At 36.1% G+C, this 14,749-nt stretch overlaps 1 long non-coding RNA gene across 4 annotated transcripts in view; it reads left to right on the top strand.

Annotated features, from left to right (window-relative positions):
- Positions 1-10,065: 10,065 nt before the first annotated feature.
- LOC148216833 (uncharacterized) overlaps positions 10,066-14,749 on the top strand; it is a 91,832-nt gene continuing 87,148 nt past the window's right edge. For 3 of the 4 annotated variants that reach the window (XR_015794227.1, XR_015794228.1, XR_015794230.1), the window contains exon 1: positions 10,066-10,245. This is a non-coding gene — a long non-coding RNA (uncharacterized LOC148216833). Of the gene's footprint in view, positions 10,246-10,922; positions 10,991-14,749 lie in introns of all 4 variants that reach the window. The other variant, XR_015794229.1, reaches the window with a different exon arrangement.

Genomic DNA, 14,749 nt, shown 5'->3' with positions numbered 1-14,749 from the left:
CTTAGTCTTGAGTATTATGAAGAATTGAAGAGGAAGGCAATCCTATGATGACTGCTGATTACCAACTTTCCACATCACCACTGAAAAAATTAAATAGGTTCCCCATAAATTCTAAAATGAAACTTGCTGGGCCCCACTGGTACTGATTTAACTTGTTGAAATACGTTCACAGAAGCCTAATTGCAAGTGCACAGATAACACTGTTGTCAAACTGTGCGGGTGTGATTTACAGTTCTCTTAAAAAGCAGAAGTACATAAAACCCAAGCTGTTAACCATTATTTGGAGGTATTCTGCATAATGCACTTGTTCAAAAAGACTAGCATTGCACTTGCTAGATTACTCAGATGAGGAGGACTCCAGACATTAGCAGAGTAGCTTGCTTCTTCCTTTGATGTGTAAAAGAGAGCCTCCAAGGAAGAAACAAACTTCCAAAGTCCATTACTTCCATGTCAGAATCTATATAAAGTGTAGTGACTTCAAAAAGCAGCTTTAAACATGGCAAGATGTTATTTGGTTAAAAGGTAAAACAGGATGAACAAATCGGAAGAGTTTTCAAGCAGAGTTCTCAAAGCAGATCAGGACAACATACAATACTAGGAAGGTTCCAAGGTCAGAACCTCTTGCCCTGTCCTCATCACTCACAGTCTTAAAACATTGCAACCAAATTCAGTCTGCAGTCTGCTATACAGTTTTGTTAAGGCTTTAACTGAGATTGCAAATGGCCCATGGCCTGCATGAAGATCACCAAATCCATTTTCTATAGTGGTTCTCAGAACCCCCTGAGATCACATTGATGAAATTTGGGAACTAACCAAAAAAAAAAAAAGGTTTGGTGGAATGCAAAAGAAAATTGTTTTGTTAGACCTGTGACAGGCTTTACACATCTATACTTCTTTTAAAACTGTAGATATACACAAAAGTAAAAAAAGAGGGGGGGTGACTCAGGCTCTCTGTTTATAGCAGTGTTGTCCAACCTTGGCCACTTTAAGATGAGTGGACTTCAACTCCCAGAATTCCCCAGCCAGCCATGCTGGCTGGGGAATTCTGGGAGTTGAAGTCCACTCATTTTAAAGTGGCCAAGGTTGGACAACTCTGGTTTATAGTGTTATGTCAGGAACCTGCCCCTGGGCAGCCTATGCTATAACTTTAAACACAACTCCAACAGGGAGGTCAATGATCAGAACCATCCCATCACCCCTGGAAATAATATCTGTTTAACTACTCATATGGATTCTGCTACAAAGCGTATCACTGTAGAAAATTCTTCAGCTGTACCCTTCACATGACTGTATGCTTCCTTTTGAGATCACAAGGAACCAGAATTAGGAGCCAGGAAGACTGATTATTTTATGACAAGCATTTGTGCAATAAAACATACATATTAGATTCATATGTGAAAATTTGTGAGTGCATACACTCATGTGTGCAGAAACAGAAAGAGGATTTCCCATGGAATCATTGTATTTAAAGATATTCCGATGGCAACTGTAGCTTCTTTTAAAAGTAGCTATAAGTTACACATACAATCTTAGTGTTCAAAAATACATTGTAATTATTATATCAACATAATTAAAAATAATAGAAAATCAGAATGATGTATAATACGTTTGCATGCCAAAAAGAGAAAGGAAGTTCAGTTCTACACAATATACTTTTAACTTTTCTGAATATTTAAAGTTATACAAGTTGTTGTTTTCCATTGCACATCTCTTGATCATTCTACAATCTTTTTGGGCTCCCTCCGTTTATTGATCTCAAATATTCCAGGTGAGGAGCTCTGTGATAAACTTAATTTTTGGGCTTCTGTTGAAGTATTGAAGTATTAGAAGCCATGGAGGGTCCAACACATTAATGAGATGATTGTACAGTGCCAAATGTTCTCATGTACAGATGTTCAGTAATACATATGTATATAACATCCACACCACTAAGGAAAGTACACAAATTCTGTATTCCACCTGTAACAATTTCACCAATGGGTTTTTTTTATATATATATAAATGGAGAACTGAAAAAATGGAGAATAAACATTATGCACAATATAATTTGCAACTTAGAAAAGAAGAAGCTGCTGCTGCTAATCTTTTAATCTTATGATACCCTATGGGCAAAGGTCTGCTGATCTAAAACAGATGAGGAAATTTTTCCATCTGGACACAAATTTCCAGTCCTCTAGTTGATTCTTTCAGTCTGAACTTATCCAAATGATTCAATATTTGTGCCAAAATGACTGCAGAAAGTAGGAAAAAATCTGGTTAACAAATACTTAGTTTCTTACCATTAAAAATATAGGAAGTTGCACAAAGCCATTGTGATCAGTGCTTTTAAGCTGTATTTACTGCGATTCAAAATTGGCCAACAAATCTGAAAGTTTTAAATATAGCCCTTTCCTGGCAGAAAAGAGGAACATTTATATTTCAAAATGAAGCCTTCAAAATAGTGAGATCCAAATAATAGTAAGACATACACATCCAAATAGATCTTGGACAGGAGATGTGTGATGAGGGGGGTCTTGAACTAATTCTCAGTTTAAGCCAATCTACTTATCTGTTCCCAGATTTTCTTGCATTCTTCAGTTGATGACAGCCAAGCTGTATTTTCATTGTTTTATTGGAGTAATAATCTCTTTGGCCAATACTTATGCAAGTTGAATGGCCAGTAATGACAAACATAGACTTCCACCCCACATGTTCTTGTGGTCCGAGTTAAAAAAGTTCATATCAACAAAAAATGATGTTGTTGTTTATGATTTTGCTCCTTTATGTTTACTTTGGCATCCATTTCAGTTGATGCAACCAGAATTTTAGTCTTATAAACCAGGCTCTTCCTCCAGGTGCTGGGACCAGGATATTAGATGAGACTGTGTGATTAAATGGGATATGTTGCTTTTTTTGTTGGCCTTGGCATATTGCATACTATCTATTATATAGCATTTAGATGGTTCTGCTGTTGTGATAGTCTTTTTGGCTTTTGTGCTTGCTTTTAAAAAAAAAAAAAAAGCCATACAGAGTCGTAAGAATGAGATGGGCAGATCTGATTATACTGAAAGGCTGAAATCCTCTGCAAATGCATATACCTTTGAAATACGTTGTTTTAAGTCAGTCAAGGACTGGCCTTGGAATAAACATGGTTAAGCTAAAGACTATAAAAGTTTTCCCATAACATCCCCAAAATGCAGGTTTACACAATACATTATGACAGCAAAAGGCCTTCATTTCCCTCTGCATTGTCAGATCTACAGTATATAACAATAAACAGCTTTACTCACAATGGAATGGGTTGATGTGGAGGCAAAGTTTCTAGATAGGTGTATGTATATTTGCCTGAAAACCACGAGTATTAGTCACTTTGGGCTCTTCACACATATAATGCTGAATAAATAAAATAGCCTCAAGATCTGACAGCAGTCTGAAAATGCAAAAATATTTGTGATACTCCTGCCTGTATGAAAAAATAATCACTTCAGGGTTTTTTGTCTTTTAATATCGGTAGTATAAAAGTGAAGAGTCATTTCTCATCTATGCTTCTCGCCCTGTCTCCTGCCAATCAATGTTGTGATAGGATTGTTTTTATAGTTCAGTTTTCTATAGAGGCCAACATTTGTCCCATGTGGCAAGTGATGTGTGGTTACTGATTATAATAATATGCTTTGGTACAGTTTTCACCTTATTTTACTCCCAGCATTTCCATTTATCTCACTGTAGACTCAATTCACAAAGGTAATTTCTGGGTGGCGGGGGGGCACCATTTATCATCAGATGAAATATACTAAAATTCAGGACAAAAAATCAGGTAAATCACATATAATGAAAGTCACTTGACAATTGTTTGGCTAACTGTTCTTTTCAATATTCAGTTACTTTAGTCCCTACACCAATTGGAATCAGAGTCAGTTTTTTAAACACTGCTTGGAAAATAATGGTCTCTGACTGTATAGTTTAAATTGGTAAAACATAAAGCTAATTTATGTTGGATTCTGTGCAGACTCCACTGAAATAAATAAAAGATGAATAGAAAGGTGTTTTTGTATGGTTCCTGCTCAGTAAAGAAGGGAGCTTCCCAGAGCCTTCAGTACAAATCTATGCCCATGGACAATAACTGAAACTCATTCACTGTTTTCCATGAATCTCAAGTAAATGTGCATAGCAAAACAGCAACAACGTTCATATCGCTCTTCCACCCAGAGTGCAGAATGAATGCAAATTAACAATAAAAATAAACTCTCGTAAAAACACGAATGATGAAAATACCTAGTCTGTTCTTATACTGCAAGCGCCCTGGTGAACAAGCATGTCTTTTTTTCTGAAAAAAAAATATGCTGGACATCCACTAGGAGGTTGTTGAGAAGGGCTTGTTTTTAGCCCCCACACTATCAACTAATCCCACTGGATAAGGTTGACTCCAATTACTCTTAACACAAACTGGAGGATATTGTGGAAGACAGACTTTTCGATACAAGGGTCCTAAGTAGGCCAGGGCTAGGTGATTTAAATTCTCCACAATAAAGAGATTTGCACAGTAGAGGTGACACAGTTATCTTCACTCTAGCAAAGAGGCAATGCAATTTGTCTTGATGAAACACTTTACATGGTGTCTCCTTGTCTCCTACTTAGCACTTGCCAAAGCTAGAATAGTTTGTATATATATGCTGGACTTGGAGATTTGTCTTCAGGTTTAAAAAGGTTTACCTGAGAAGGTTGAAGGTGCAGTCTTGAGCAATTCTCACTAAAGCTAGTGGAGAAGGGTAAGGAAAGAAAGAATGGTGCCTTGCAGCTTCTCTCAGCACGTTCCAACAGCAATTGTCTGAAAGCTTCTGTGCATATGCTATGTTGAGGAAGGGCTGTAATACATAACAACATGGTTGTTTCACTTAGCTTTTAGAAGTGAGGGGCTTCATGAAACAGTTTTGGAGAAATCTTCACTGAAGCAAAACATCCCCATTAAAACCAATGCAGGATTAATGATAGCCCTTAGTGCAACTTAAGGCCCAGTACTGCTTACCCACTCTACTTATTAATCAGACAGATACACTGTGCATCAGTTTCAACTTCCAGACTATCTTCAAAAAGAGCACAATGTGGAGAACATTGCAGTAATTCAACTGTTAGGTCATAAATCACTGAAGCTAAATGATTTAGGTCTCAGTAGAGTTGTAGCTGGGATGCTAGCTGTAACTGCATTAGGTTTTACTTGCTGCTGGATCCCCCAGTGTCTCTACTGATGGCTTAGAAACAAGGAATGTAGGTTTAGAGGACCTTTCCCTATATAGCTTTTATAGATTTCACTATTTTTTTACATTGTGTAATCAATCAATATTCAATTAAAATATTTGTAACATGAATTGGAATTCTCATCACTGTGGATTTTACATTCACTTTCGAAATCATATGTTACAGCAATTCATATCTTTTATATCATTATGCTGACAACCATTTTGCATTGTAAAATTCTCTGGAAGTGACAACTACCAGTGGAAGATCAATGCAAGTGGGAACTTTCATATCCCAGAGACAATCTTAAGGTTTTTTTTGTTTTTTTGTTTGTTTGTTTTTTAAAGCAAAAAGCTGTCTTTGGAGAAGTCAGCCATAGCAGATTTAATGTGAGCATGCTTTTGATCTTTGCTATGCAGGTATTGTATTAGCATGCATGTTAGGATAGGGTACTTCAAAAAAGTAGCAAAATAATTGTTTTATTTACTAATTTATGAAGGTTTCTATAAGCTCATGCCTTGAGTTTTACATTGAAATTTGGGATATTATGTACTCCAAAGGACAACCACCATAACAGTCCTTCAGTTTTCAATTATTTGGTTTGGTAGAGTTGAGCCAAATAAATAAAAGATAGATGATTGATAGATAGATAGATAGATAGATAGATAGATAGATAGATAGATAGATAGATAGATAGATAGATGCTGGTCCACTAATTGCTCATACTGCCATGAGAGTATACTTTAGTGGTCCTTCCAGCTTCTTTCACCTTTCTGATAGTGAGCAATGTCTGAATTTATTTATTTATCAAACTTATCCCCGCCCATCTCCCCCCAATGGGGGACTCTGCACGGCTTACAACAGATTGAAACAATAAATAAATACTTAGTTAACATTTATAAAAAAACACATTTATAAAAAGAACACATTTAGAGGATCCTTCACTACAAGGGTTTGGCAATATATAATTTCAATAGAACAGATTATGTGTAGCTCACGGTTGAACTGCAGAGTCCTTGGTGTTCTCTGAACCTGGTTGCTTGCTTGCAGACATTTCATTACCTGACTAGGTAACATCATCAGTGTTAGTGAGTGTGGGGTTTACTGCCTGTTGATATGTAGTAGCTTGCCCTGTCAGTTTTGGTGGGGTTGTGATTTTCTTCTTGGAAGTTCCTCGATTAAGGTATTGTTTTCTGCTTGTTTGTCTGGTGTTAATCCCTGCTTATCTGGGTGTTGGCTGCTGGAGAGGATGCATTCTGGTCTTTTTGTTTCCTTCTTAGCTTTCTTATTGTCTCTTTTGAATGGTGTGTAAATGTGGTTTGCCCCTATGTGTCTATTAATGGCAGATGTGTCTGAGTGCCGAGCTTTCAGAAATTCCCTAGCATTTTTGGATTTAGCTTGGTCTAGGATGCTCCTAGGGATACCCCCTGGCGCAATATGGTTCATGGGGTCACGAAGAGTCAGAGATGATTTAATGACTAAACAACAAGGATGCTCACAGTTTCCCAGTTGAAACTATGGTTGAGTCTGTCCATGTGTTGTGAGATTAAGGAGTTTGAATCGTGTCTTCTGACTATTAGTTGGTGTTCATGGATGCGCTCTGCTAGTTTTCTGCCTATCTGTCCTACACAGTGGCTGTTACAGTCTTTAAGGCAGGGCAAGCTAGTCTGTATAAATAGGGAGTAAACCCCACACTCACTAACACTGGTAATTTTAGCCAGTCGGGTAATGAAACTTTTGCAAGCAAATGACCAAGCTCAGAGAGCACCAAGGACTCCACAATGTATAATTATTTCTCGATTTGTTCTTCCCAGATATGTGACAGCAAAATTATCTAACAATTATCACAATATCTACAGTATTTTAAAAAGTCAAATATATAACCTGCAAAGCTTCTGTTAATTGTCATTGCTTCAGACACAGCAATACAGTTTCTGAAACTGAAATGCAGTTATTTTAACTTTTGACTTCTACAGTGGACCTTCTACAAAGTTAATTACAGCATTCAGAGAGTTTTGATATTCCTTTCAGCTGAATGTTCGTTTCTGACTATCTCTCACCTTTTCACAGCAGAATGTTCTTCCAGAGCAGAAGCTGGCATGTGTGGAATGTTATTTTAAACTCGTCATGTTTCCAATTTAGAAACTGAAATGAGTCACACATATCACCATTCCTGAGACTTCCTGAGAACATTACTTACCTAAAAAGAAAAAAGAAAAAAAGTCAATGGAGCTATTTTATTTAGAAGTAGTGGATGCTTGCATTTTCCCCTTATAGCAATGGCTTCCTAACTTTCCAGTTTTAGGGAATCCTTTCCACATTGTGCTTTTCTGCGGAAAAATCACTCTCTGTTGCAGAAGATTCTGCAATTTATTCAATACTGTGTTCTGAATTCCTCCAGCTAACATCCATCAGCTTGTGAATTCAAAATTGTTAATCTACAAGACCTAGGTCAGAAACATGCTTTACCCAACTGTCTACAATGGCTTTGCAGTACAAGAAGAATTGGAAATTGTGCCAAAGCCATCAGTGTGTGAAGCTTCTTTGCCAATCCTGATATATTCATTGAGAAGCCAGTTTGGTGTAGTGGTTAAGATACTGAAGTGGAAGACTATGAGTTCCAATCTTCCCTGAGACATGAAAGCCAGCTGTGTGACTTTGGGCCAGTCACTGTCTCTCAGCCCAAAATATCTCACAGGACTGCACTTGTGTGGAAAAAAAAAAGCAGGAACATTATGTACACTACCTAGAGTTGTACAAAAATAAAGGGAGGATATAAATCTAATAAATACATAATAAGAAATTCTGGTAGAAATGTCATAATCTGGAGAAATAAAAAATGATGGATTTCCAGGGGAGGTATGGGAAACTGAAGACAGCTCTGTGAAAGCTGAGCTGATGACCATGAGAAAGACCAAGGAACCAGTGAGTAGACTGATTACTTGGAACCTCTGTGGATAATGAGAGGGCAGGAGATTGCCCATAGGTGCTCTGAATGGCTGCTCCTTGAGAGGAGACTGCAGGACAGCAATTTTCCGTGGGTTTGAGCACCAGGAGACAACAGAATCAGCTATTTTGCTCACAACCACAGGGGAGACTTTTAAAGGACACTAAATTCAAAAATCTCACTTTCTAATCACTTTTGGAAATTGCTCATTCACTACTTCTAAGCTATATGAGATCTCTGGAGTGATAAGTTTGAAAATGCTGGTCAGTCTGCCTTCAATCCTGAAAGAAAGAAAATTTTAATCATAAGCTTAAGAATTTAAAGAATCTGAAATAAACAGCACAAAGCTAAATAAGATTTTGATCTTATAAAGTTATAAACAGACAATATTCCAGATAAAATTGGAATATTGAAACTTTTACAATAGTATTTTGGAACTAATTATGAAGAACAAACAGCTTCTTGTGGGAAATAGATTATGTCTTGGTTTTTACAAGACAAAACAAAGATAAGCAATTTCATGATTTTAAAAACTGGACACTAGAGGGGAATAAAGATTTTAGGAAGAGGGAAAATATACAGGCCTGTAAGATGATGCAAAACATTATGACAGTAAAAATACTGAAGGAGACTTTTGAAGAATGGAATCAGAAAATAGTAGTCACAATATCAACAATATCAGTAATGATGTCTGCTTCTATGGATAGACTATGTCCAAAAGATGTTATTGAAGAAATGACAGATGTATTGTAGAACAAGATAGAGATGGTATCAAAAGTGGATTTACAACTGACAGGCCAAGAGAATGACTTAGAAAAGGATGTTTTGCTGAATCTCCAAAGAAAGTGGCTGAGGTTTTAAAATTTAAAAGGGAAATACAAATGACAAACCAAGAGGGTGACCTGGATAGTTTTTTCCTATTGAATGTACAAAAGAGGCTTGTTAAAGCCTTAAGGAACTCTGTGCGATGGGACAAATGAAGAGAAATCAAATCCTACAACAATATTTGAATGAACTATAGATCAAGACTGTTAGAAGTAAAAGGAAGGAATCTAAAATTGGTTTATTTGACATGATGTTTTATGGATTTGTTTATAGATAAGAGTTGGGATATGGGATGAACAGATAAAAGTTTGTAACCCTAGAGAAGGTGAAGAGTCACTAAATTTGTTTATACTTGTGATGAAGGTTGGAAATCGCTTCTTTATGTATTCCTTTTCTCTTTCTTTATTATATTCTTATTTTTCTCTTTCTTCTTTCTTCTTTCTTCTCTCTTCTTTCTTGCTCTTTCTATTCCTTCTTTCTATTCTCTTTTCTTTCTTTAAGTTTAGTTCGTATTAGATTTTACTATTATAATCAACATTCTTGATAAAACTTATACAGTATATACGGGAAATAAAAAATGATATTATTAGGGCTGGTTGTTCTGTATTGAAATTATAATTCTCAGCCAGCATATCCAAGGCATGAATAAATCATTCTTGTTGTGCCAACAATGTATGTAATATTGGGGGTTGACAATTCCCCCCCCCCCCTTTCTTTTTGACATTCAGATTGGAGGGATTTAAAAATATGGCAGTAGGGAGGCAGAGGGAGAAAAATTGCTACCTTATATCCACCCCCCCACCCCCCCGAAAGTTGGGAAGCTGAACAGTAGCCCTTGAGCTTTCAAATGTTGTTCACATCTGAGATAAATATTCAGGTCTGTCCTATTAACAAGGAAATGTTTATTATAGCCTGTTTGAAAATATGCAGGGTTAGTCATTAAAATACCATATTTAGTGGCTGGTGTACTATAGAATTCACCATGTGCATTATCTGTGTTGCCATGCTGAATTTCCACATCTACGTTAACTGCTATCTGAAATGTTGAGTGGTACTGATGAGACCTTCCATGTGGTTAATCCATGAGACACATCATTGGATATTTTAAACTCATTGCATACAGACAATTCTTTTAAAGCTAAAATTCTTTTCTTTATCTGGCTCTGCTTAAACTATTCTTCTTAAATGATCTTCATACATTGTTGAGTCAAATATACAAATATAACAACCAAAGGCTACACTCCAGAGTTCAACCATCTGAGGTAACTTTTTATTCTTATTTTCCTCTGTTCTGTCTGCTTTGCTTTGCTTTCTTCTGCTTTGTTTTGTTAATAGAGCAGGAAAAGTGGCTTACCTCTTTACTGCAGTAACTGTTTCCTTCAAGAACAGCTTAAAAACACCCTATTTTGTGAAACTAAGCAAGCATCTGTTAAATGCCTGCAGCACTATGTAATCCTCATATCCTTTCAGGTTGCAGATTTTCATAGTAGTCTAAATATACGTGTTAGTAGCTTGGAAGAATCAGTCTTGAGAGGAGTGCATGTGTATAATTTACAAAAAATGCAGATTCCACATTGTTTATAAGGAGTCTATGCAACTTAGAAATGGTTGTCATTGTTATTCTGTTATATATACATAAATGAGGGGTAAGGTAAAAGCTCTCTGACTTACAATTTAAATTACTTAAGAAGAGGCACATAAGAGATGCAGACATATAAATATGCCACCGTCTTGGGTTGCTCCTGGGACAAAAGGGACTATTTTGCTTAATGGACATTTCTTACATGATGAATTGGCAAAGCCAATTATAACTCCCAATGAATCTGGCTGTGAGAGGATATGCTTGTAAATATATTCTTCAAAATTGCTACCTTTAAAACATGACAGGACTAGTGGACCTAACAAAATGCAGTTCTAAAACCCTATGCCATTATAACAGGTGTGGGAAACCTGTGATCCTCCAAATGGTGAGAAGCGCTATCAGTATACTTCTGGGTACAACTTAAGGTAAAATTTTGAACTTATAGTGGGACCTGGGTATCTTTAAGAATGCCTATTCTGAATAGAACCTCCATGCCGCATGCATGCTAGTAAAGTGTACCTATGGAAAGTCGTCTCCTATCAAGAGGTTTAGTAGCAGGGGTTCAGGAATGGGTTTTCTCCATAGGGGTTTCCCTCCTTTGGAACAGCTTGCCTCACAGATGGGAGAGATTCCTTCCCTGATTTTCTGGAAGTTAATATAAATTAGCTACTCCAGAAGGTCTTAAGGGAATAGTAGAGTGCATTTGTCTGAGTCAATTGTGGCATGATCTACTGTACTAATTACCAAAATAAATGTTGGTGATAGTATATTATATTGTATTATGTTTATTGTTTTGTTATATTGATTTTTATGGGAATTTTGAATTATGTTTATTGTAAGCTGCTTAGAGTCTACTATGACTGAAACAGAATATAAGTTTCAAAATAAAATAAGTATTACTGAATTGCATTTTCCAGATGCCCCAATCTGTGTGGCTGGGAGTTGTAATTCAGTAGTACAGGTTTCCAAACTCTAGTTTATGGCATATATCTTAAAGCATACCCAACTCCATTGCATTTATTTAAACTTACTTCTATGTTTACTTAGAGAAGTCTTCATTGTTAAGGAAGGTAATGAAAGGAATGTTTTCCATACTCTCCCTGTACTATGCAGAAGCCTGTCTAGAGTCGGGAAGGAGGAGTCAGTGATATTTCTAAACAATATGGAATACTCCCTCTAGGGCTACTATAAATTGGGCCCAATAAATTACAGAAAGGAAGTATCCCCACTGAGCTGCCCAAGGGAGTTTTCAGAGACATATTGGGAAAGGAAGCATGAAAAATGCATGCGTGCCTTGCCTCTCACCCCTAATCCTAAAACGTTAATACCTAGTTAAGGTTTAAAGGGGATAGGAAAATAGGACCTCAGTGTTGCTGAAGAAATTGCAAGGATACCAGGGACCTAAACCTGGGTTTTGCTTTTTAAAGATTTCAGTATTGAGCCAAAAAGCCATGTTACATTACATGAAAAAGCTGACTATCTTCACAGTAATGGAGGTGTCTTCATAACCCTTGTTATGGTTATGTTATAACATATAATAACAGAATTTTGAAAGCTTGACAGATTTTTGCTTGCTTTCCCATTTATACCCAAGATAAATAAGGCAGGCAGGCAATGAGTTTCTTCCTCACTGCTTCCTCTCTTTCAGGGCTAAATTGAAAGACTTTTCTTCAAGTTTTTCTCCATAGTCTTTATGTCTATGAGAGTCAGAGAGATTTTGTATAAATACTTAGGGATAGATAAAGGCCAGTGTTACAATAGTCGTGAAAAATTCTGCTCCTGTTGTTCTGTAAATTTAGATCTAGGATACATTGCTTGATTTCTTGCAAATGCCTTCTCAGAACTTAGTATTGGACTGAGAAGCTACAGTAAATAATTTTGAGACTATGCTTTTTTTCCATAAGGAGTTGAGTTTGTTGACAAAAATTAACTGGGATAGAGAACTCTCCTCTCAAATTAGTTTTATCTGTATTTCAATCAGAAAATTCTCATGTGAGCCTTGATTAACCTATAGCCTCAAGCATATGTTTCAAATGAGGAACACAAAGCGTTGCTCTTAAGAACCTGAATTGAATTCCCTTCAATTTTTCACATCATTATAGGCACAAAATTGTGCACCATAGAGTAGAAGGTTCAACAAAGTTTTAAAGAAACATGGGCAGAATTACTTTATAGATTATGCTGTCTTTGGAGTTCAAACACTATTTCAATGAAATCTTGTTAAAATAAGCTATAATGTAACCTCCCTTTCCTTTCTTTTTGTAGGAAGTTTCCCAGTAAAATTATTTTAGATGCTTTCCCTATATGGAATGAAATATTATTTCTCCAATAAAAAGAACCTTTTCTCTTCAATACAAATGAAATGAATACATCACAATGAAAGGGCTGAAGTTTAAGGTCAAATGACAAGTTGCATTAAAAATAGCTACATGTTATTAAAGGCAATCTCCTACTCACTAATAGATAACTATTTGCTCTGAGTACTCTAGAAAGCAAAAACATTGCCAATTTCTGTTTTGCTTCTCTCTCTGGACAACTGAATAAGTAGAAGAAAAGTAAAGTAAATAAAGGAAAAGAAGATCCATTTCAATTATAATAAAATTCAATAATCTAAACTGAAACGGATAGTTCCTGCATTTTTTCCAAGCTGATTAGTGCATCACACTCAATGAGTTATAATTAAGGATAACTAAGCCCAGGAAAATGTGCTTTAAAACAAAATACAAAGGTTTAAACAGAAACCCATTCTTCATTGTTTGACCTGCACTGCGTTTGTTCAGCACCTTGCATTCAAAGAGCTATAATTAAAGAATTGCAAACACAGGTTTGACAAATCCAGTATTCAAGTATGTTCTCAGTGCCTCTTTGTAGAGTTTGACCTGACTTCTCAGTCAGTGATACAGATCTGTTCAGAGTGACACTGCTGAGTTCATCCGTGAGAATATGCTTCTGTTATTTTTCTTTAGATTCTACAAATAAGTCAAAAGACCATATCATTGATGAAGCTAATTATTACTAATTGGTTAATTATTCATCTTTGTATAATAATTAAGAATAATGCTGAAATAATTGTCCTTTGGTTCATCATGGAGGTTTTATTTCTTTATTGTAGGTTTTTATTGTTGTAAGGTGCCAGGACCCTGGAAGGATTTGATGGCATTTAAATCAAATCAAATCAAACCAAAAATACACCAGGGCAAAATGTGTTAAAAACAAGAATACAAAAATATGAACAACTGCTTTAAACAAAGAAAAGAAAAAAGTGGGGTGGGATTTGTGCTAATACACACATTTCTGCAACAGAAATATTTATACTCAGGACACTACCTTGCAGCCCAAGTAGAATGTCTAGCTAATAGCATCTTCATGCAATATTTTGTAACATTGCAATAGCACAATATAAGGATACCTCATATGATCACATTTATACTACAGTTTCTAGCACTCTTTATGGAAATGCATTTCATTGAGCGTAGTCTGGTATATGTCTGAATATGCATTAGATTGGGCTGTTGGTTTATTGAGAATTCCAGGTGATGCAGCTGTACATCTTTGGTTTTAAAGTTATCTTCTCTCTTCCTACAGCCCCCTAGAAATATACATGAGCAAAACAAAATATTGTGCAGAATATGTGAAACTTGATTCCGTATAAGATATAGCTATTTGAAGTTGTTGAGGCTCCCGAAAAATGTGTGGATCAAAAGTTACCCATGCTTCATACTTGCCACACTGTAGACATTTTTCATTAGCATAGTGTGAAGCAACACAGAGGGGGAAAATGATAAAAGTGAATGCAGTTGAAATTGCTCAAAGAGAATGTGCTGTAAAATAGTGTTTTAAATAACAAGAGCAATATGTCCAAGATTCATTCATATATTATCTCTGATGGTTGATCATAAAAGCCACATGGGACAAAAATCATTCTTGCCTATCAAAGAGATAGATTTCACCTTGCATATAATGTGGTATGTAGTCCAAATAGAACCTATTATTAGGGTATAAATGTTATCCCTGTAATTTGCCAGTGGTCAAAAAATTGGTGCCCAACAACTTAGTACCTGTATATGGAGAATCCAGCTCACAAATGATATTCATATGTTCTTCAAATAACAGTAATAAATTGCTAGCAAAGGAAGGTTGAATGATGGCTGCGTTAAACATTTTAAAACTGTTCCTTAAACGAG

Source organism: Python bivittatus, unplaced genomic scaffold, assembly GCF_059951505.1.
Source record: "Python bivittatus isolate LINGU-HERP-01145 unplaced genomic scaffold, Pbiv_v1 ctg000070_np1212, whole genome shotgun sequence".
Lineage (NCBI taxonomy): Eukaryota > Metazoa > Chordata > Lepidosauria > Squamata > Pythonidae > Python > Python bivittatus.
The sequence above is the reverse complement of the archived record's forward strand: the minus strand, read 5'-3'. Positions and strand labels throughout refer to the sequence as shown.